Here is a 24858-nt window from a genome sequence, read left to right on the forward strand (position 1 = left end):
TTTTTAGATGAAGGTTTTTATTATTGAGGGAAAACTAAAACCAAAGCTGCTGTACATGGCATCTGCATGTGATGAGAGTTCTGATGAGAATAACACTGCGCTGAATAATGATGTTGATTATATTGTTTCCCTCTAAAAGCTTTGGAAAACAGTTCTGTGCATTTATTCCAGAAACTCCTGATCCTGCGCTGATAAAAGTTGCGCCTGCTAAAATAACTCTGTAAAATACAGCTGAAGTGTTTAATTATGTTAAGAACCGCTTGCACATTTTACAATTCAGAGCTGTGAATGACTAATAGTAATAAATAGCTCAATCCCAGCCTGCGGCTCAATCATTAACCTGCAGCAGGAACTCACGTCCAACACACTCTCAGGATAACACACCGGCTTCATCTATAACACTGAAGACCTGCACACACAAACACAAGCAGATCCACATGATGGCAGGAGAGTCCACATCTCAGCACATTACTTCAAGATGACTTCAATAAATAACATATTTCTGACATATTTCCTCTGGAGTTTACCAGGCTTTCACTGATGACAAACATGTTAGTAGAACTAGTAGCACTGTAGATACGTCAGCTAAATGTAATGTGTGTGTGTGTGTGTGTGTGTGTGTGTGTGTATACACACTCTCAGAAATAAATGTGCAGGAGCTGTCACTGGGGAAGTACCTTTTCAAAAGGTACATATTTGTATCCGACAGGTCCATAATGGTACCTCAAAAGTACTTTTCAGGTGCATTTGGGTACAAATAAGTATCTTTTAAAAAGGTACTGCCCCAGTGACAGCTCCGGCACCTTTATTTCTGAGGATGTAGGGTGACTAAAAAAACCCCACAACTTTTGTGTCAAAGTCACTCCAGTGTCTGGAGCGCGTCATATTGAACATCTATAAACTTGTTTTCTACTGAAAAACATGAGTACTCTTTTGTAAAGTACTCTTCACATTGATTTTTTTCAGTTAAATACAGATTTTCAAAGTTGTGATATTATTTTTAAATCAGAATATTGTATTCTTGTCCAGAAAATGTTTCTTGATTTAGAGATTTGTAGATATATGGCCTAGAACTGAAACACAAACTCTGGGAAAAGCATGTTTAGCAGTGTATTTAAGTAATGATTGGTCCTGTAAATGATGACTGTTTTATTTATTCACTGTTCCGCTTTCAGCAAAGTAACGGTATGGATCAAACATTTCTGGATATTTCCAAACACATATTTGAGACCCTGATTGTCCTGGCGGTGGCCATTTCAGCCCGTTTGACACAGCACAAAACACAGACTGAATAATCACCGCTGCTCTCAGTCTCAGTCTGGTTTGAGGACTGTAGGGAAATACGCCTCCATGTTTTCCTCCTGTAAGTGGAGGAGTCAGTGACATGGTGACTACATAGGGATTGTGTTTCAACAAAGCAATTAGTGTTCTTCTACCTTTCAGTCACAAATCTATAAAAAGATCAAGTGGGTAGTGTGTGCTTTTGCAGGACACAACAGAGAAGACAGACACTGAAACGCAACATGCATCAGGGTTTACTGTATGAAACTGGAAGAGAAGATGGAGACATCATGCAGAGTTTCAGCTCCCTGGGCCGAGGCACGACATAACAAGATCACACTGCTGAAAATGCCCTTCTCACTCAGTTTGTGTCTTGTTTCTAGTCCAAATATGAACAAACTCTTAAATCAAGAAGCATTTTCTAGACAAGAAAAAAATATATAGTCTTGTTTCCAGAAATAGTCAAATAAAAGTGAGTTTTTCCTCAAAACAAGCCCAATAATCTGCCATAGATTACACTAATCTGTCTAGAAGCAAGACACACGCTGAGTAAGAGCAGCAGCACATGTGTAAGTGAACAGACCCGTCGGTAAAGACTGTTCCGGCAAGTGTTTGTTTAGATCAGCGGAGCTCGAGCGTGCCGGAGAAACTCAGGCCAGCTGAAAGACGATACGCTCACAGAGTCTGAGGTAAATACAGATATAACAGAGGTCCTGCTCCTGGAGAGACAGCCTTCATCATGTTTCTGCAATATAGTGCTGTGCACATTATAGAACATAAATAAATAATAAATAACCAGATTAGTTTTGCTTCTGCCATCTTTCAAAGCGGTATAAAGGATTAAAATAAAGCAATAGGCAGAGTCATGTGCAGTCTGCTTTATTTTGCACTAATATGTATAGTGCAGCACTGCCCCTGGTGCTGCTGATTTGAGCCGATTCCCTCATTATTCCTCTTTAGTTTTGTGCGCTGAAGTTCCCTGTGTGCTCTGTTTTGTGTAGGTTTGTTTGCTCGTGTTCTGGTTTCCTGTTTGTTGTCTTAGGTTTATTTTACGCTGTGCAGTCATGTTAGCTATGGTTTCCTCCCTCGTGGGGTTATGTTACCTTTTGTTTATTTTGTTAATAAATGACACGTTTGGTAGTGATGAAGCCTTGTGTGAAGCATTGAAAAGATTTACAAGAGGGTTTATTTCTGGAGGCTTTGTTTGCTCACAACACCACCTGCTGGCCAGAGAGTGTAAAGCAGGCAGGTAGGCTACAGGTGACCTGTTGTGTGATTCACTGTATTTTGTGTCTCCGTGTTTTCTGAGAACTATGTCAATTCTCCAACTGGAGCTGTTTTAATTCAGAATAGGTCTATGCACACTGTACTGTCCCCCAACTCATATATCTATATCTATATATATATATCTATCTATCTATATATATATATATATCAATATAAATATCAATCTCTCTCTCTCTCTCTCTCTCTCTATATATATATATATATATATATATATATATATATATATATATATATATATATATATATATATATATATATATATATATATATATATGCACACAGAGTATTTTGGTGTTTTCTAAGTGATAATCAATGAGATTTAACGCTATTTTGACCACTAGACAGTATCGCATCTCAGAAATCTCCTATTGTGTGTTCACAGATGTTCTTCAGCTGACCTTGGTTCATCCTGTTCTCCTCAGACCTCCACAATGCATTTTATTGACAGATGATACTCTGATATTTCCTTTTCCAGTTTTCTCTGTAAACTCTTATAGATCAGAGGTGTCTAACACAGCTCTGCACAGTTTAGGTCCAACCCTAATAAAACACACCTGATCAAACTAACAGAGTCACTCCAGGAACTGAGTTTGACTATAGATGACAGAGATGCCCATGTATAATAATCCCAGTAGATCAGAAGTACTCAAACCAGCCGATCCGACACTAACATCCATGTTCAAAGTCACTTAAATCACTTTTCTTCCTTCGGCTATGTTCACATGTACACAGGTGCTTTAATAAACAGAGTGGTCCCCGCTACTGTTAAATCTCCATTCACATGAAAAGCCCAAAACACACTGTAATGCATATTAAGCGGATGCCAAACCAACAGGGGGCAATAATGACTCTTATGGTGGATTCACAACAAATAAAGAATTAAATATGTTCACGAATACACTCTGGGCGACACAGTGGTTTGGTGGTTCACTGGTTCGAGTAACAGCTGGCTCAGTTGGTGTTTCTGTGTGGAGTTTGCATGTTCTCCCCGTGTTGGCGTGGGTTTCCTCCGGGTGCTCCGGTTTCCCCCGCAGTCCAAACACATGCGCTATAGAGGAACTGATCAACTACACTGGCCGTAGTGTATGAGTGTGTGTGTGTGTGTGTAAATAAGAGTGTATGGGTGTTTCCCAGTACTGGGTTGTGGCTGGCAGGGCATCTGCTGTGTAAAACATATGCTGGAATAGTAGGTGGTTCATTCTGCTGTGGCGTTCCCTTATAAATAAAAGGACAGCCAAGGAGAATGAATGAATGAATGCTGACATCATGAGGTAAAATCTACAGTTCTAGTGTCCACACGAGTACACAGCTGGGAAACACTTGTGTTGATGTTGACCTGTAATGGATCATAGGTAGAAAGAATTCAGATCTCGTGTTCATGATGAGGACCTTGGCATGAAATGTTTAGCGTCGTGCTTACTGTGTCAGAGGAGTATTTGGTGATAAAGAGTAGATTGTTATACATTATAAATGTACAGCTTGTAAATATTCTTGGACTGCCAAACTGCACATGACAGCCTGCTCTCCACTGATTGCCTGAGCTTCTGGATTATCTTGAGGAGCTGCAGCGTATCGAAGCTGACGTCTCGAACCCTCGTCGCCTGCACTAATCAGACACTGTGCACAGCTCCAAACTGGCTAAAATCAAGTGTGCGTGTGCGTGTGTATGTGTGTGTGTGTGTGAGAGAGTGTGTGCGCGCGTGTGTGTGTCCTCAGCTCTGGTCCACAGCTCTTGAATGTGCGGCGGCTGACAGTTTTGACAGTGAGCTGTGAACTGTGTGGATGTTCAGTCAGAAGTTGAGCTCTTTGTCTGTCAGTTTCTGTATTCTCCATGATTTAATGTTGATCTTGTGAAACGGATACTGTATTTGCTCTTTTGCTAAAGTCAGGATCACTGCAGGGCTTGTTTTCAGATGTTTCCACTGCACGCTGATTGGTTTTGTGTTTATTTATGACTTAATGAATCACTGAAATGATGGTCAGAAAGTTAGATGGCCACCCAGTGAAATCTGTGAAGTCCTGCGAACGTATAGTTCTGTAAAACTGACTACATATGCTGAAAAAAGACATGCAATGAATAAAGATAAATACTGAAGTGGGTAACAGGGACACAAAATGTGGCTTTTAGATAAATGGATCAGTTTTAAATCTGGTTTTATCAGTCTCTGATCTGTTGTGTATGTGTTTTTAAAAAGTCAATGGGTAATCTAATTATCTGAACCGTGTCCAGGCCCGTTTCCTGGATCGTTTGAGAAGTGTGAGTGCTCAGAGTCGGGCTCAGGCACGGTGCAGTTGGCCAGCCCTGGCCCGGTTGGAAGAGGTGTACCAGAGCGCGGTTCACTTGGGTTTTGGTGCGGTATACTTATAGTGTGTGCAAAGCACGCCTGAGCCTGAAACTGAAGACGAGACGTGACTTTAAGGGACTGTTTGATCTGAATTAATGAATCATTCTTACTGTTCAGTGAACGCAAACTGCCATAGATTACTAAAGACTCAAACCCCTCACTGCACCCCAGCTGCAGCTTCAGCACAGCTCCTCATTCCTGCAGCAGCAGCACATCATGAGTGATTATGAGCGTCAGCAGTGGCTGATTTGATATTTGTGTATATTTATAGTGTGAGTACGGCCTAAATGTAAAAGTTAGAAACATACATTTGCATTAAGACAATCTCTGTAGAATGGGTTATCTATATTTCCATTTAGCTTCGCTCACAAAAATACTCTTTAAAGATCCTCATCTGGTGCTGTGCAGTGAATATAAGAGTAGCAGTGTAAATCCTGTCTGCACTGTTACTCTATACAGAGCTTTTCAGAGGTTTAACAGTACTGGTTAGGAGTTCAGCAAAGAGAGCATTGGAATAATCCACTGTGGATGGGAGTTGTACAGCATGCCCTGATAGGGAGGTCAAATCCTCCAAAAGTTGAATACAGCCGATCTGCAGGAGCTCATAATGTGAAGTTCAGCTGATCCTCAAGCACAACAAGAGGCTTCTGTCCTAGTGTTTACCTCGTTTCAAATCCAAATATATAAACATTTCATAATCTGCAGAGTAAGCAAAGTAAACAAGAAACAAGATTACTGTGAGAAAAAGTAAAACCTGTCTCATGACAATGTGTTTTAAATATGCACATATATTAACAGACGCTCTGGGAGTCTCCCGCAGATTCATGGTGAATCCCTGATGCACGCAAATCACACACAATCACCCAGAAATCATGGAGGCAAAGAGTTTACCACATGCAGTAATACAGTAAGCTTTCAACAACACAATCAGCACAGTAAAGTACGTCTAGTGCAAGAGCGCGGGCTATGAACACACATCGCTTGTCAACAAGTATAATTGTGTAAAAATAATGAAAGTGATTCTTGGCATATTTAGGATTTCACCACAGCGTGTCATTCACTGTGAATCTTCTGGAGGACACATGAGTGCGAAGTCATGGATCAGTAGCAGATCAGCTGACAGAATTGGCTGGAAAATCTGCTGAGAGAGCATTGCATCTTACCAATCACATCACCAGCATATGCCTAATGTACATTAATATAGATTTAGCTGGTCCTTCTGAAAAGTGATGACGAGTGAGACTATTTGACATTGTATTTGAAACCAGATGTGGTCCACTGAAAGCTGCTACTGATTCTGTAGGGAATTGTTTCTAGAAGTTTGTAATATAACGGAGTGTGAAAGCGGCAGTCATTGCTGACAGTGTCATTACCTGAACACCAAACTGCAGGATATCAACCCACTGCTGCACTCCGCAGGATAATAGCATTAAGCATCAAGACCGCGACTGGACCTTAATCTCCTTTTCCCAAGCAAACAATGCCACTTTGTCCAGTTCTGGAGCAGTTGGATCTTGGTTATGATCAGGAGCAAGAGTTTAATTTCCTGAGGAGACTCGCACTGCTCAGCTGGGCTGCTCTGCATGAGAAAAGCAGTTGACCTCCATTTCCTTTGGCTTTGGGGGAAATCAATGATTTTAGGACAGCTCAAGATAAGTGTCCCGTTTTATGAATAGAGCGAAAGTTGGAGTTCACTCACATTGTTGAGAGAGTCATTTATCTTAAGCAGGGACAAAACCCCATTCATTGTTGTCTAGATGGAAGCGAAGTGAAGTTCAGAGTTGAGCGATAGCGAGGGGCCTGCGCTGTCACAGGTCAGAGGCGGCAGGGTGTGTGTGCTGTGTGTGTGCGCCAGGACTGTGGAGGAAGTGCATGTGCTGGGGCCAAAAGATCACACCTCCAAGAGTGCCAAACAAAGCAACGGAAATCCAGAAGCCACAAAACCCACGACTCCCATGATCTTTCACACACACGAGACTCACTCTGGTCATGATGACGGCTGTTTGAACATTACTGCTGGCATGTGTTCTACTTTTTGCTCCAACAGAAGTCTGATTACTGAAGTATCATGAAGAGTGTGACCCGGAGCATCCTACGTCTTGAATGATATGTCATCAATAGCAGTCTGTGACTGTAATCAGAGCTGACTGTAATCTCACCAAGCCGACATACACAGGAAAGTTCATTATTTTGAGTTTAACTGTACACACTACAATCCCTCTGTACCCCAGACCCTTTAATGTGTGCTGTTCATGTTTGCTTACTAATAAGACAGGTGTGGATGAAACTGGATGTGTGTATAGGGCAATGTTTGTGTGGTTGATCTTGATGGAATAGGTCTGCTACGCCGCTGCATTGATTACTGGTGCAAATCCTGGCATACACAGTCTGAGAATATAACACACATCAACTGCAGACATACACACATAAAAGATTAAATATCCACACACAGGTGCAGCTGGAGATCCGAAATGTACTGCAGGTTGGTAATTCAACAAAACTGAGGCATTTAAACTGATGTGAAGCAAATTTATTGGCTACTGGGGTGACCACAACCAATCACCTGCTCCATATTGACTGAAGTAGATTGGGTAGGATTGATTAAAGCTCTTTACCTCCTGCTGTAAAACCAACATCTCAATCCACTGAGTCTTGGGGCACTTGTGTCTTCTGCCACTAGTTTGTTCAGCCTCTCGGTTACTGATAAACGGATTACACTCAAACATCACACTCCTGATCTGCTCGACTAAACCATGCTTGTGCATCACAATGTCAATGTAATGTTTCAGAGACCACTGCAGCTGTCATGTAAAAGGTCTCTAGTTCCTCATGAGTGTAATAATCAGTGTGCAACAAGCTCCAATAAGCCTGAGCCTTAAAAACCACACTAATGTAAACTGGGGGATTGTGGCAGAATGCTCCATTGCACTCTAATCCACTGAGGAAATGTACAACACACGAGATGTGAAGAGCCAGCAGATACTGCAAGCTGGAGTTAAAGAGAAGTGCAGTTCTGGCCAGTTGATAATATATAGACGGTTAAATTGGACTGCAGACAGGGGATCTTATTTCTTATTTAGCAGCTAAAGTCCTGAATATCTCTCCTGGTATAGTTCAAGAGGCAGACACAGACATTCTGTAAGGGTAAATCTAGATATAGACACTGATCTTTGTACCAGTGTAAGAATCTTATAATTTCATTCCCTTGAGGGATTTTTAGGCTACAGGGATTGCATTTGGAGGAGTGAAGAAACAGCACCACATCTGAGCGGAGATATTTGATCAAGGCACTGAACACTCAACTGCTCCGAGATGAAATATTGCAGCTATGCATATCCTAGTCTGCTTTATCTTAAATCTAAACATCTCAAGTCAAACAGCACAACGTTTCAATTTGTTCAATGCACCATTACATGATGGACAACAACACACAGCTCTCAATTAGAACTTTTAAAGTCAAATGCTGGATAAATAAGTAATGTGTGATGTGCACTGCAGCCTCAAGCTCCATTAGTCAAGCTGTACCTGCACATTCCACAATCTTGCTTCCTTTACTATCTGAGAGTTTTATTGGAATGGATCTCAGCTGCTTTATTCTGACATGATGCCATTTACACACTCGGCCAGTAGTTGCCAAACTCACACTGATCTGCAGTCACTGCTGCCTGGATTTCACACAGTCCCACATCAACACTGGCAGACTCCTGTTCAACACTACAGATCTTTCCTCTGTCACTGGTGTGTGGATCCTATAAAGATTAAAGTATGGCTAAATGGACATTATCACAGCCACATAAATGGGGTTGATTTAACTTTAACAACTTTTGGCTATACGGTACGGCCAGAATACCCAGTGATGTTCAATAACAATATGACTTACCAGATCTCAGTGTGAAACAGGAGAGCATTCAGAATGGGTCCAGCATATCTAAACAGCAGGTCATGACTTCAGACTCCTCTTCCTCGAGTTGCTCTTCCTTCTACTGATCCATCCTCCCACAGGACAGAGGTGGCATCCTTATGGATGAAGGATTGCTGATTGAAAAGTCGTGCTAATAAGCTTCACACATCAGATATTCATAATATTGCGAGAACTTTTAGCTTGATCAGCTGTGAATAAATCCTTTTTGCTGTTCCAATAATCCAATAGAGTTTGGGGTCCTTCAGTGAGACGTGTAGTGGCTGCGATCCACTACACTTTTAGAAATGCACTGCACAAACATTCTCCTTCACTTGTGCCCACGGGGGATTCCCTGCTGCCACTTTCAAGTCAATGAGGGAAGCTTACATGGACATATCTCTGATCCCTCAGTTTGGTCAGCTTAAATGTGCCTACATGTCCCAGAATGCAATGCAACTGTGATGTCGCAGCAGTGTAGTTGGGAAGTGCTCCAGGGTTATATAAATCTATCATACAGGATTATCACCATCATAACTGTGTCATGAATATTTTTCTTTTGCTGGTGTTTTCAGATGTATCCATTCTGCTGCTTTCAAAATAATGATTTCAGACACCTAAAATGTCAGATCTGATGCCAACATGATACAACATTTCCACATATCCAGCTAAACACACCTCTGTGTGGACGGGCCCTAAAACAGCAGTGCAGCCGTGTGTGTGTGTGTGTGTGTGTGTTGTGCAGCTGTGGAGGTTTGATTGTGATATCAGTGTAATGGGATGCGCTTAACAGAAGCCTCTTTGTCTCTGTGAGATGTTGCATCGCTGCCAAAGACAGACAGAAAGTCAGCCGTCTCCTTCATCACACACAGACACCGACTGAAGAGCATGTGCAGAATCACTCGCTCTGCATACATCACAGCTTGAGGAATCCAGCGAGTGTCATCCATGTCAAAATACACCTACATTTACTCATTTAGCAGATGCTTTCATCCAGAGCGACTCACAGGTCAGGAGACAAGAAGCTCTTTAAATAATCAGAGCGTCGCAGTATATACACATGCTGTGATAAGCTCATAAATATTCAAGTCTTCTTCTCTTCATGCATATGGAGATGAGGGAGTGTGTCCTACAGGTGGATTGTCAAGCCCACCCACCTGCGGACCACACCAAGAATTGCAGGATACTCTCAGAAACATGCAGTGTTGATGCATCTGGTGCACACGGAGAGATGATCAATGCCACTTAAAGCAGAGAAAATTAATCAGACCCTGCCATCTTCTGTTAGTTTGCCTGTAACTTGCCTAAACACTCCTCCCTGGGTCTAGTAAGAGCTTGATTAGAGCTGGTCAAGGTGTGGCTAATTGGGTTTGGAGCTAAACTCTCCAGGACACCGGCCCTCCAGGACTGAGTGAGTGGGGTTCAAATCTGAATGGGTGAAGGGGTTCAAATCTGCTAAAAATGAGTTTATATTCCATAAAAACAGACATGTTTAAGTTAAATAAAGATTTTAAAATAACATTATGCACAACACATCTTATTTTGTTAAAGTAACCTGAAAGATTGACAGAATTTTTCAATAAGATGAAGTGAAGAATAAAGTAAATTAAGTTTCTAGTTTCAAATATTATAAAATATAAATAATACTGTTCAATTCTGATCCAGGTTAGGACATTTTCTTTCCTTTGGTTCCCACTCTTCATCCTCCCTGCACCAGTGAAACCTGCAGATCTTTAACTTTATTCATAGAGGAACTCCCACAATCCAGTTCATAATCCAGTACATAATCCAGTTCACAATCCAGTTCAAGTGCTTTCTAAAGCATCGGCCACATCAGAGACGTGGAGGCTGCTGTTCAGTGTGAAATCAGAGAGAGGGAACTGTTGTTCTGTTCTTTAAGATGCCGTCTCCTTCTGTTCATTAGTGTATTGCTTGGTTCTGAGGTCTTGTGTTTTGTTGCTCTTTACACTTTTATTTCATTTGCTTGAGCTAAGCTTTACAGTTGTTCTTGTATGGTCTGCTGGTGGGCCTTTCATCATTTCTGATTCTACTTTTCAGAGGACCGTCTTCAGTATGATGCATGGTTTATGAGGAGTAGTGAAGGGTTGCAGTGTAAAGGCAGTTTCTGCATCCTGTAGGAGGGTGTATAGAGCAGACAGAGCAGCACATGGGGTTCAGCCTTCAGTTGTCTATTATTTTACACTCAGAGTCGGCTGTCGTTCATCAGAAATGAAACGCGAGCTCATATTTCAGACGCAACAGGAAAAGTCACTCAAATAATCCGAGTTAATGATGAGGTGCTGGAGCTTTCTAAAGCCTGAAGCATGATTATTATATTCAGTATGAAGAAGTGGAACAACAAATCATGTGTGCTTCTCAATCAAAAGGGCATTTATTTCCATTCACAGAGAGAAACGCTAATGACGTACTAAATGAAGATTACACACAGCCTGTGTATGTGCTTTAACCTCTGCAGCAGCCAGTCACTCTCATCCCAGAGTCTGATTTAATATAATTCTGACTTCAACTGTGTATGTGTGTTTCTTTGCATTTACACAACTCTAGGTGTATAACAAAATAATAAGATGCATTTCAGAAAATCCTGCTTCACTGCGGGACAGATTTGTGTGTGTTGTTCATGATAAAATGCTCAGGATTGCAGCTGATGTATGAGGACAGCTTCAGCTGTAGGGTTTCCTGATATGTGTCCTGTGTAAATCTGCTCTCTGACCCACTGGTTTAAGATATGCCCATAACATTATGATTATTGATGCGGCAGGTTTGGGTTGTTCTCTGATGTGTTTTTACACCTGACCCAGATATTGCCTTATTTCGGTATTGTGTTTCTCTGTCAGGTAATAATGTGTCTGTACATGGCACCGTAACTCTGGCTAAGAGCTGGAAATCAGACACTGTTCCTCACCTTAACCAGTCTTACCGGAGTATTACATTGCACATCAGGAGTCTGCCATGGAGCCAGTGCTAATCCAGATGAGTTTTACAGTTTTTGTCAACCATTTCTGATCATTTCCACCATGATAATGTTGACTCCAAACAGCGATGCACTGCTTAGTGTGTTGTCTGCCCATATCAAGTGCTTGTTTGTTTATCCCTGCTTATTTTCCCTGACTGGACCAAAAAAAAGTCTCTTTTACCTTATTATTAGTATTAATTTTGGCAAAACTTAAGCTTTTAATAGGTATTGTTAGTTAATGTATTTACTAATATGAACAGACTATAATCTTTAATGATGATAAAGTCACTGATGTTTGTTGACGTTTCCTCGCAGTGCATTAGCTAATATTAACAAGCATGCATTTGCATTTGGATGTTAATAATGCATTCGCTGATGTTCATTTAATTAAATTAATAAATCTGCATACCAATTATTGTGCACTATTTGTGTTGTTGAAACCTTGTTGTGCAGTGTGACCACTGTTATCCATGTTATACGTGTAATTCTATCAATTATGTGTGTGTGTGTGTGTGTGTGTGTGTTTATCGCATGTAAAACTAAATAATAAAAAAGCCCAGCTGTGTGTTTCACCTGGTGTACAACAGTTTGTAGTGTGTGCATGCTGATAATCTGAGGGCTCTTGAGTTATTGGTCTGCTGATCAGGTCTTACACTGAACACATGATCTCCATCTCAGTCTGTATGTGTGTAGAAATCCTCCAAAGCCCATTATTGCAGGCATGCACACAGTCTGATTATAATAATGTTCAGTCCACTAGGGGGCCTCAGCGGTCCTCCTGCGGGACAGCGATTAACTTATTGACTTGCAATTAATTTAAATGTATTTCTCTAATTCCTAAATGTACCAGGGATTCTGTTGAGCTTGGAGTTGATTGAGAGAGGACATTAATGTAAAACAGATTGAGAAGCACTGCATCAGGAAATATCTGACTGCTGAGTACAAGTACTGACCTTCCAGAGAAATATGGAAATACATCACGAGCCTCCACAGTTTTCACTGTAAAATCTGAAAGATCATTGCATGATGTCCTCACACAACACATATGTGTTTGTCTGTGCGTCTTTGACCCTCCTGTTGACCCGGGCACTTTCTTAACAGCAGATAAAGATCTTCAGGTCAATTTGTGCCAGCTATAGAATCACTTTTACAGCTCAGAATCCTCTAAACACTCTTCACTCTTCTGCAGGAGCTGCCATGATGATACTGTAGTGACAGTCCAGTGCTGCCCACTGAGTGAACACTGCTGAAATACTGCACACTGAAGAGGGAACACAAACATTCACTGAGTCTGATCAAGATGAGGTTGACTCTTCATGCTAAATAGATTTGAGGATTGAAATGAAATCGATCTGCTTTATTTGAGAGGTTTATAGACAACGAGAGGTTTCGAGTAATGATACTTGCTTTGCTCTCTAATGTTATATACTGTGTATTCTCTGTAAACTTCCGTCCTTTATGCTCAAGCTCTTGTGTAATGTGTGAATGTACTGAATTCAGAGCAGGGGAACCACAGATTCCTGCCAAAACTCGCTCTGTTATCAGCTCATCAGACCGGCTGAATGTGGGAATCGTGGATCATGACAGGTTTATACAGGTAGAGGAAAAACCACAGAAAGAAAACACAGGCCTCAGTTAGCACACATATTCACAGGATTACAGTCTGCAACAATGCAAGCTCAGCCGTGTGTAAATAAGCGTATTGTTCTTTCTCCACAGGACACACAATCATCAGTGCTGTTATATTCCATCACACAAGAAAACATGACAAACTTTACTGCCTTCTGTACACTAGATGTCTGTGCTCTGCAATGATATCAAACTCACATCTGATTTAAATGTTGTCATCTTACTCTATTGGCTTTAATGTTTGTGCACTAAAGTGCTGCTACTGATTTAAAACAGCGCGTGAGACAGTACATTAGCATCACTTGATTGTTTCTGTCATTTTTTTTTTTATTATTCAAAAGGTCATTCCATGTCGATTTCGCACACTACAATAGATCAGTGGTTTAGCATGCTCGTATGTTTAAATACTTTCAGGGAAATTTAATCGACATTACACAAGCCAACTCTACTGTGCCGGATGTTTATATGTTGCAGCACTAGCTAGCACTTTCATCCATGTAATACAAACATAAAATTCACTAATTTAAACATGAAAACAACACAATTAACTTCTTGGTTCTCTGTTTTCTATCAAATAAATGTTTAGTTATCATCATCATCATCATCATCATCATCATCATCATCATCTCCTTCATTCTATCAACTTATATTAATATAATGTGAAAGGAAAGGAAGGTGAAAAATAATGACAGAAGGAACTTTCCTCCATTTTTTAGTGCCCTTTTTAGTTCTTCTGGCCCACAGGAGGTCACCAAATGATTTCGGGTTGCTTGCATGAGCTCCAGTCATGCACACATCATGATTGATGATCTAGTGTGATTTGAGGACAGAGAGCCGGTCAGATTATGTTCAGTATTAGGTGACAGAAGTCATATCTATAACTCTGAGACATTCTGTCAGCACACATACTGTATAGCGGAGCAGTCACAGACAGACATGCTCAGAGACCTCAAAACAGCTGGAAAAACAGAAGCCAAATCAAATCAGCATTAAGACACACACTGCACTTTGGCTCCTTTGACTCTCATTCATACGCATGTGAATGTGCTGCACTGGAAACGCTAGCTCCTACAACACGCTCTGCAAAGTTCAAGCTTGGTGAAGACCGACCTGCAAACTACCATCATGTGAAGAACAGAAGCCTGACCTCTCCACACAGACATGCTTTAAACAAAACAGAACGCGTTTTTCAGCCTGGTTTCTGGAGTTATTGATTCTCATCGATCAGGTATTCTGAGGTGTGCTATTCCCAGATAACAACTGTTGAATAACACACACTCTTCCAGGAACTTCAGATCATCTGCCGTCAGTGAATAAATGTTCATAACCTTACGCTTGTCTGCCACAATGTGAGCCTTGTTTTAAGTGAACTGGTTTCAGAATGGCACGTGGGAGAGGAAATAATCACCATAACTTCATACTCAACATCTGTTCGTCTTTCTAATAGTAGTCTTCATTTAGAGTTAAGACAGTTTGGCGTTTGTGACATGACATGATGCAGAGAAACAACATGCCAACAGAGGCGTTTATGTTCAGATCATCTGCCGACCTGTGAATGCGCTGTCAGACGCTTCTGTTTCCAGTGATTATTAACACCCACAGCGAGACCTGCTGGCCTGCTCATTATTCATCCTGACAGCCTGCTTATCCGTCACCTTCTCTGAACACGACACACGTCTCTCCGTCCGCTCATAACCTCAACACAACAGCTCTTAACACAGCAGGGCATGTGGGACGAGCTGCCATTCACCAAAACAATCAAATCCATCACGGCTTTAGAGCTGAGGTACAGGATCTGACGGCAGAAGACCAGCAGTGGAGAGACAGGTTCAGTAAAGCAGTAAAACACTACAGCGACACTGCTAACATAAATAAATGATTAGAGAATGAACACACGGGTTAACATGAATAACTGAAAAAATAGAAGAATTACTCTTTATAAAAGAAAAGCTTGTGTAATTCAGTTCTGCAAACTCTGAAACATGCGTCAGCATCTTGCCCTGACTATATCTCACAGCGGTTTGATGTTGCCCGCTGTTTCACTTAACATTTATTAGAGTAAAAGTAGAGACAAAGCTGAGAAATGCCTAACCTTTCTCACACACTCAACACTTTCTCAGACACACCATCAGTATACCGCACTAGTATGCAAACAAGTATTTAATTGAATTTAACTGGATGCCTATTTTATCTTCAACATTACATGATGATGTTTGTTTTTTGACAGAAGAATAATTCGCTCTGATTTACATTTGTATTTGAGCAAGAAGAATGAGTCCTTCTGAAGAACACCACTGGCACATCACCATCATCATGCTCATCATCACCATGCTCATCATCATCATGCTCATCATCATCACCATGCTCATCATCACCATGCTCATCATCATCTCCATGCTCATGTCCCACTTGCCTCTACATGAGGAATGCTCTCTGCTGGATCTGAGGCGGCAGTGTCTCTCTTCAGCTCTTCTTTTCTCAGTTTCTGCATGTCTGGCAGCGTCTGGACTTGAAAATTAGCATTCAGCTAATGTGCTGTTAAACTAAATGGGTCTTGGGGCACACATCCGAGCTCCAAATCACTACTGTGAAGCACGGCACATCATTTACAGCTTGGGTCAAATGGTCTTAGAAATGTATTTTCTAGATGACGAACTGAACCTCTGAAACACATCCGTCAAGGTTTTCTGCTTTGACACATCCTTTTTCCTTTGATTTGTGAGCACTGCTTGTGATTAGTGTACGATATTCTGAAGATGCCTAATTAAATTTGCCTTACTTTAAGTCACTACTTCCACCTCTTGAGATGCTGGATTTGCGTATATATTGAGATATGCAGCGCTACTCACTGATCTAAATCAGGGACATGTTTAATGTGAGGTACGGATAATTGAAAGGGTTCCTCCTCTATATTTTTATAAATTGTTTTCTCATTTACAGTTATTGCAGCAGGCCATTTTACATTGTACAATAATCAATAATACAGCATCAACTTTGCATAAGTCATGCATCAGTGATACCCAATTCATACAAATATCCTCGGTGTGTCTCTAACACATGCAGCTCAGCTCGGCTTGCAGAAGACGGCAGCTCCTGAAGTGTATACATATCCTTTTCCCAAATCTCCTATCAGAGATAGAAACTGCACAGCAGCACTTTTAAGAAACTAAAGCTGAACTCTTTACACAGCTGAAGAATCTCCTTCCTCTCAGAATAAGGTTCACTTGTTGAGCAAGATGTTCTCTCATAATCACTCTTGTTTACTCAGACTCTCTGATTTGTCTTCTACATCATTTGCTAAATGCCTGTGCAGGCTTGTCTGAGATGTGAGGTGTGCAGTGCTGAAGAGACCCACACTTATGACCTACTTAAAGGCTTTTACAACAAAGCAACAGGGGAATTGAAGGCAGCAGATGCTTAGTGTTGGGGAAAATGAAAGCGGTGTTACAGGTGAAGATGTAGATGTTGCTGTAATGAAAAGATTCTAACACAATTACGAACACAACACAGTGCAATCTTGTAATTTAACAATCGTGCCACAAACTGACAGATTTTAGCCAAATACAGATACAAGTTATACATATACTGGCTCTCCTGTACACCCCAAACAAAGCATATTAAAATATGTTTTGCATACATGTCAGAAAATATAATTAATATCAGAAATTACCGTACACAGCATCTCTAAAGATAAGCGTACTAAAATAACCACACACACACACACACACACACACACACACACACACACACACACACACACACACACACACACACACACACTCAAACACACACACACACACACTCAAGCACAACTGCCAGTGTAGTTGATCAGTTCCCCTATAGCGCATGTGTTTGGACTGTGGGGGAAACCGGAGCACCCAGAGGAAACCAATGCCAACACGGGGAAAACATGCAAAGTCCACACAGAAATGCCAACTGACCCAGTCAGGACTCGACCAGCAACCTTCTTGCTGTGAGGCGATTGTGCTACCCACTGCACCACTGCATTGCCTCTAATTAAAGACCATTAAAATATCTGACTGTATTGTTGGCTTACTTCTGCATGTCATGTCCTAATGTGTCCCAAATCATTTAAAATGGCCACCGTATCCTTTCCATTTTAATAATACAAGGTTGGAACATGCCTTTCTTTACAGCTCATTTTGTTTTATTACGAGATGACCACAGCTGAATTACAGGTAAGTGGGACATGACACGCACTTACACTACACGCTGAAGTCAGTCAGAGTCAGTCCACTGTTTGCTCGAGGCCATTTAAAACCACTCTGTTCCTTCACTGAAGAAAAGCCATTACCATCTTTCCCTGTCAAGCGTTCACTCTAGAGTTGGCCAGGAGTTTAAACTTACAGAAAGCCTCTATTTATTTCTCCTCCGGTCTGCCTGACCCACACACACCTGCCCTCATAGAGTTAATAATGCCTAAAAGGCAGGTAAGAGATTCTGGGGAAGCTGTGCCAAGATAAAGAAGCCAATAGTTCTGAGATGAAATGGACCATGACAGCACAAAGAGTGAAGTAAAGCAAAGGAGTAATCAGCTGTCGCTTTCTGCAATGACTGCTGAACATTCTGTGGTTTACAGCCGGAGTCTGCAAACTCATTCATAGCACAGACCAGTGTCCATATTTATATTTTAGTTGGTAGGTGTTGCTGAATCTCAAAGACAGGAGCCACAATGTTTTTAAGCAAAGTAAACAGATGATGATTGTGGTGCATGTATTATCCTAGAAAATGTCTATAATTCCAGTATTGGAGCAGTGCTGCTCTTCTGGTGTCTGGTCTACAATGTGCTTGAATAAATAGAAAATAAGAATCGTTTCTTAAAGGGGAAACCCACAATAAAGGGGAATCTCGTATGGAGAACTGCGTGTTCTTGCAGTCTAGTAAAGCTCTTATCATGGCCTGGTACTGGGATGTGGCCCGGTGGTTGTGGACCTGTAGTGTACAGATTGTGTTCAGGCTTCATTGGTTTTCTCTTCTGAAGTTGGAGTCCATACTGAGCTTCCTCATTCACATGTAAACCATCACTTACAGTAGAACTGCACTTTGGGTTTACTGTTACACCTTTCCATGCATATGCCACAAAATGACTCATTAGCATATCTTCTAGAGTTAAAGTGTGAACACGGTTTCAGGGGTGTCACGCTTCTGGAAAAACATCATGAAAGTCATCTTTGCTATTGCTTTAAGGAATAGGACACTTTCTTCAGAAGAATTCTAAAGGATTTTCTGCTGAATCTGTGGTCTTTGTTGATTGGCAGATGATGGCGAGAGTCTTTTGATATCAAAAATGAACACACACACAAACAGGTGCAAATCAATAGGCATGGCTCCTGATGACACACTGATGTCTGTGAAGCGAAATGATTGCTCTGTGTAAGAAATTGAACATTATTTACAATACTAGCTTTAATCCACAGCCTGGCCAAACAGGTATCTTTGATGATGAATGCGCGAGGGCTGCGGGAACAAGAGCACGCTCATACAGGAGGTTAGGTGATGCAATCACCAATAACCATCAATAAACTGCATCACCTGACCTTCTGTCCAAGCTCCCGTCCTCACCCAATCCTCCTCACAGCAACAGAACTACAATCAGACTACATTTGCACATGCGCAGAGAACTCTGAGGAGCCTACCCTTATATGAATCACAGATTCAGCTCAGAATCTTCACTAACACTGCACTGAATAAAGAAAGGCCTCTACATCTTGGATGACATGTGGGGGAGTAGACTAACAGGAATCTTTTCTTTTTTTGGGGTAAACTTTACCTTTTCAGCCATCTAGCAGTAGTCAGTGAGTCTCTGTAAATCCAGAAGCACATTATGTGAATAAATTATTAGTCTGCGAGTATAATATTGTTTGCTCCATGTCCCAGTGCGCTCTCGCAGGGCTCATGGCTCATGCTGAAGAAAGTCTTATATCTCTTATTGATGGTAAGTGGGACAGCAGCGCCGGCGTGATGGCTTTTACAGATGGACAGCCAGACCAGATCTGGGAACTCCATCAGGGGTCCATCGCCAGCTCTCTGAGAAAAAAACAAGATGATCTAAAGTCTCATAGGAGTGCGAGATCTAAGAGCGGTGTGAGCAAGTGCAGACTAAATGACAGACTTTAAACAACATCTCTTTACCTTGCAGCTTTGTTCAAGGTGTTGGAGGAAGATGGACTATTGCACCATGACCCCACACAAATACTTAAGGCACTTTTACAACAAAGAAAGAAGAGGAATGGGTTGAAGCAGCTGCTCTTTGTTGAAAAAAATGAAAGCATTGAGATATTTATGTAATATATATATATAGTTTGCCTGAACTTTCTTTTCAGCTTCAGGCTAATATGTTGAGTTCTGAAGGTTGTAGATCGAATTCTCTGCTGCTTTCTGATAATCAGTTGTGTAATTTATTAAATCCCCAATTGGATAAATTTTTCAAAATAAATGTGACTTCCCCTTCCACACTCAGACTGAGAAAACAGACTATAAATAATGTTGACCTCCATTCTCAACTCTGATCTAATCAAGACAAGAGAGGGTTATTTCCTTAACACTTCCTGCGTGTGCTTGCAAGAGAGATAAAGTTGTCTGTGATTGTTTCTGTTGTGCTCCTGCAGTGTGTATCCTCATGTCTCTGATCCGTCATACAGTGTGAACACAGCAAACACTGAACGAGGTAATCACGCAGTGTAAAAGCAAATAAGACAATCTGATGACTTTGACAGTCATGTAATGGAATTCTTGCATAAATTAGTTTCTAAACATCAGAATAAAATAAAAACAGATGTCTATGGCCTGCCCGAGCTATTTCACACAAGCTGTATTTGTGTGAACAGAAACATGTCATGGAATTGTCCAAAACGAAATGAAAAAAGTTTAATTTGCAGGGTGATGAGCTCTGTCCTTCGGGGGGAGCTTGCAGAAAAGCTGATGCTCATCCACATTCACAGTCTGTTCAACACCTACCTCGTGCAGTGTTCAGGGTTTTCTCACCAGGGGACACCCAGGACACACTGGAGGAACTATACCCCTCGCCTCCGGATCCCCCTGAAGGAGCGTCTGGCAGAGGGGAGTCTGGGTTTCTGCTGCCCTGTGACCTGGCCCTGGATAAGCAGAAGATGATGGATGAATGAAAGCTTGACTTCACTCTACTTGACTTTAAACATCTGCAGATCGCTGTGCTGTTCAGACTACATGATTTGAAAGTGTTTTTATGTCTCTGTGATGTTCACACTATGCAACACCATGTAAATGATAAAGCGAAAGGGCACCACACACTGCACATGTGACAATGACTGCAATCCACTAAACCTTAAGAAATGGACTCGCAAACTTCCCTTCCCTTGTTCAATTGAAGGAATCTCCATCGACATTTCAAAGTACCATTTAAAGCATTTCATCAGGGGAAAGAGGGACGCTTGCATGGACATTCATGGGTGGTTAAACCATTCAGATGTTCTGCCCACAGTGAACACTAGTGTGACGCAAGCAATATGAGGTTGAGTCAGCCGACTGCTCTGGGATATAACTTGTAGCATTTGAGTAGATAAAGAGTTTTTTAAATGTGTGCAGCTCTTGAATAAGTTGCTATTCTGTGATGATTTTGACACAAACTAAAATAATCTCTTTAAGTCACCGTGGAACTGCGGTGTGACTCAGACAAACAGCCATCATCAATGACTATTAACTACATTTGGCAGCTGCTGTTTCTTATTTATAGGATTACTTCAATTGACTGGTGTCTTTAATCAAACATTTAAGAAAGTTACAAGTTGAAATTAATTTAAAGCAAATGAAAAGAAAAAATTCAGGACCAAGCACAGCCATTTCCTCAGTTGTTTTAAATGTTTGATTGTTAAAGTCATATTGTTGAACCAAAAATAAGTGGTCTGTCATTATTTACTCACTCTTTATTTGTTTTAAACTTTTATGCATTTCTTTAATCTGTTGAACACTAAGGAAGATATTTTGAAGAAAGCAAAACACCTGTAACCATTGACCTCTATAGTATTTGTTTTTTCTACTAAGGAAATCAATGATTACATGTTGTCACCTTTCTTCAAAATATCTTTGGAGTTCGGCAGCAGAAAGAAACTCATAAGCAGTGTTTGGAAAAACTACAGGGTCACAAAATAAATAATTCTGATGTCTTCCAAGTGTCCAGTGCCCTCTAGTGGAGAGTCTGAAATGTGCCCTGTGTGTTGAAGATAAACAGAAGCTCAAACTAACCATATTGTGGAACTCCTCATTAAAAGCGAAGTCAGGAATGAGTGTAGCCGGTCTGGACTAGGCTCCAGCACTCCAGTCTGAAGCTTTAATGTTTCTAAGATGTGTTTTGTGTTTAACAGCTGTCTGACACAGACTGTGATGCCAGATTATTGATTATTGCTCATGGCATTTAGATTGTGATCATGTGTGAGATCATCAGCGGCGTTCACACTATAATCTACATGTCAAAATAACACACTGCCAATACTTTTGAACCCCACAAAGTTTCACTAATCATGTTTTCAGGAGAGTCCATGTCTTAATTGAGGGAAACAAGCTCCCTCGTAGTCCACATCCTGATCATCAGTGTTAGGGAAAACGCAACACAAATAACGCGAGTTACATAACATTAACTGTGCGCTGTCTCTAATGTGTGTGTTTGAGTTTAGGCTGAGAATAGCACACAGATGATGTTCTCTAACTCTCTGAAACTGACCCTTTCAGGCTTTGATCCTAATTGTGGCGTTTTGGAGACTGTCGCTTTAAATGCAAATGAGATTGAGCTCTTTTTTTAAAAGAGGACGGAGCTACAGACGACTGTGCGGCAGATGTAAACAGCAGTGTGTGTGTTGTCAGTGCTGGTCAGGTGTGTGTGTGCTTCAGTGTGAGTGTGTGTTGATGCTTCTGTCAGTCTATGTGGCTCCTGTCGCTGTTCATCTAGAACTCCACATCTATAATCCTCTTAGTCTATGCTGACATTATCTGCAGCAGCTCAAACACTCTAATGGCGAATGAACAGACGGCTGCTTCTCACTCAGGCCTGCTGGAAATGCTAATGAGATGGAGAGATGGGCACTAGTAGGCGGGGCTTTCTCACAGCGGGAGAATGTCAATCAAAATCTTTTATTTAGCAGGTCTGATTATAACAAATACAATCCAGTCATGTTTAGCGTAATATGAGGCCTTTAAAATGAGATCAGTCCAGAGCTGCGTCTCTTCAGTCAAGAGACTATTTGTTTTTGATTTTCTGAGAGTCTCTGTCTTTTTGGGCTTTTGGATATAATCAGATACAGCGCGGGTTTCCAGAAACTCAATATCGGTCACCTTTCGCAGTGTCAGTGGATGAAGATATCCATGTGTTGAATATGTCCATGTCCATCAGGCAGGTTTCAAACACACATGGCGTTCTTCCCCTGACACTGTAATAACAGCCACCGTGTGTCAGTGATGCTGTGCAAAAACACATGATCTGGATGATTAATGAATGATGAACGGTCCCCAGACGTCTGCAGAGATGTGCTTCTCAGCCAGAAGCCGAGCTGACATTATTCCCCGAGTAAACACTGTTCGCTCAGAGCCTGTCACAATCTGACACAGCTGCCATTAACCTGCAGATACACCACTCATGCTAACTAGTGTACTTTCCCATTATCAACATGCCCATGGGTGCTTTAATATGATTTGCCATGCAGTACATACAGACTTCTAGTATTAAAAGGACACGTCCTGAACAACCAAACCGGACAGCGAAGGTGAAAGTGAAGTTAGAGTTTCTGTTAGGATTTATAAATCACGGGCCTACAGCAGCAAAGATTAATTGCTGATCTCATCAATGCCTCTAGACCACCATCTCCAGATAACTTTCATTATGGTTCAAGCAAAAAAAAAAAAAACCCTGTCATGATTGACCATCAAAGCTCAAAGCAAAAAGTACATTTTTTTGGGTTAAAGTAGGGGGTTTTGACCCAAAAATCTTGTGATCTGCTGAAATGGACATTACTACTGTAAAGCTGCTTCAGTAATGTGTTCGGGTTATTATATTCATCGTTATAAAAAGCTCCAATAAGAATAAAAACTGTACCTTTGACATTAGGGTGTTTTTACACAATAAAGCAGCAGACAGATGCTCACCTGTGTCTCGGCTCTGTGTTTTGGTGCTGTGCTGTTGTCTTTAGTGCTGTAGATATCTACATTTACAAAGAAGATATATTAGGAATTACAAATACCCCTGAAGAATGCTGAAATGGCTGTGTATCACCTGACCACTGTGTGTTTAAATGGGAATGTCTTCCTGATCACAGAATTGTCTTGTTTCAGCTTCTGCCTCCTCCATTTCTCTTTTAGGATACGGTGCTCCAATTCAATCAAAATACCAATTATGTAAAATGCTAGAAATTCTGTTTAAAATTAAACCTTATTATCCTTCAAAGATCATTAGTTACTTTTGAATTGCGTCTCACAGAGGTCATTCCACACCCTCACAGTTCAACATCTCAACAAAAACAATACTCAAACAATCCCTTAGAACAAAAACAGTGAATACAAGATGTCAATGAAACCAATTAGTCCAGTGTGTGTGTGTGTGTGTGTGTGTGTGTGTGTGTGTGTGTGTGTGTGTGTGTGTGTGTGTGTGTGTGTGTGTGTGTGTGTGTACAATATAAAACACTGTCCAAGTCCAAAGATCCAAACTAAAACTGAGATGTAAGAAACATGAAAGAAAAAGTCTCACCCGCTGTTTCTTCTCTGAGATGTTTGGATTGCAGTGGAAATAACAAAACAAAACAAAAAAGGGTAATCCGCTCAAGTTCTCTGTCAGAGACTGTTCACTGGTAACAGAGAACACAAAACACAAAATCCTCCAGGTGATGTGTAACAGAAGCTATTAGCAGATCAAACTTTAAGCAGAGCAAGCTTTCTTCAACACCTGCTGAGTACCAAACACCTTTCTTTTTTAAAATGGCCGCCAGATTCACCTGCTATACCCAGGAAGCTGTCATAATAAAAGTCCTTTCACCACACATTCAAATCAACCAGCAAACTTATACACAAACCACAACATAAATGATAACATTGGACATTATCAAATATAAATGTACACATGCGTAAAATGTGGCCAAATCATTTATGGTGTGTGTGTGGCATTGTGGCAATCTTGGGAAATTTCCTTGAGAACAGCAGATAAAAGCCAACTCAGCTCTCCTGAAGATGCAGCACGACACTATTTAACCCTCTGGGGTCTGAGGGGCTTTTGGAGGCCTGGAGAAAATATGACATACTGTGATATTTGAGCTGTTTTGAATTTCCTCTTAACATATTATCTGCAAAAGTCATTTTACTTTTTACATTCGCATAACAGCGTTTTCAGCGCAAACTGTGCCATTAAAATAAGTTTGGGGTTTGCATTTTTGAGAAAAGTATGTGTTTTTTCAAAAACTAAAGATACT

The 24858-nt window shown here is 41.0% G+C and overlaps 1 long non-coding RNA gene across 4 annotated transcripts; it reads right to left on the reverse strand.

The window, feature by feature from the left end:
- On the reverse strand, nt 1-24367 carry LOC141381339 (uncharacterized). 4 transcript variants are annotated; one of them, XR_015481533.1, is made up of 5 exons: nt 24144-24367; nt 20393-20529; nt 19568-19639; nt 19206-19462; nt 1-409 (listed from the first exon to the last, which is right to left on the reverse strand). It is a non-coding gene; the product is annotated as an uncharacterized LOC141381339 (long non-coding RNA). The 4 variants fall into 4 exon arrangements; XR_015481532.1 differs by lacking the exon at nt 1-409 and adding an exon at nt 13124-15209; XR_015481534.1 differs by lacking the exon at nt 1-409 and adding an exon at nt 23546-23601 and having other exon boundaries at nt 17561-19462.
- Between the last annotated feature and the right edge of the window lie 491 nt (nt 24368-24858).

Source organism: Danio rerio, chromosome 3, assembly GCF_052040795.2.
Source record: "Danio rerio strain M-AB ecotype USA chromosome 3, GRCz13ab, whole genome shotgun sequence".
Classification (NCBI taxonomy): domain Eukaryota; kingdom Metazoa; phylum Chordata; class Actinopteri; order Cypriniformes; family Danionidae; genus Danio; species Danio rerio.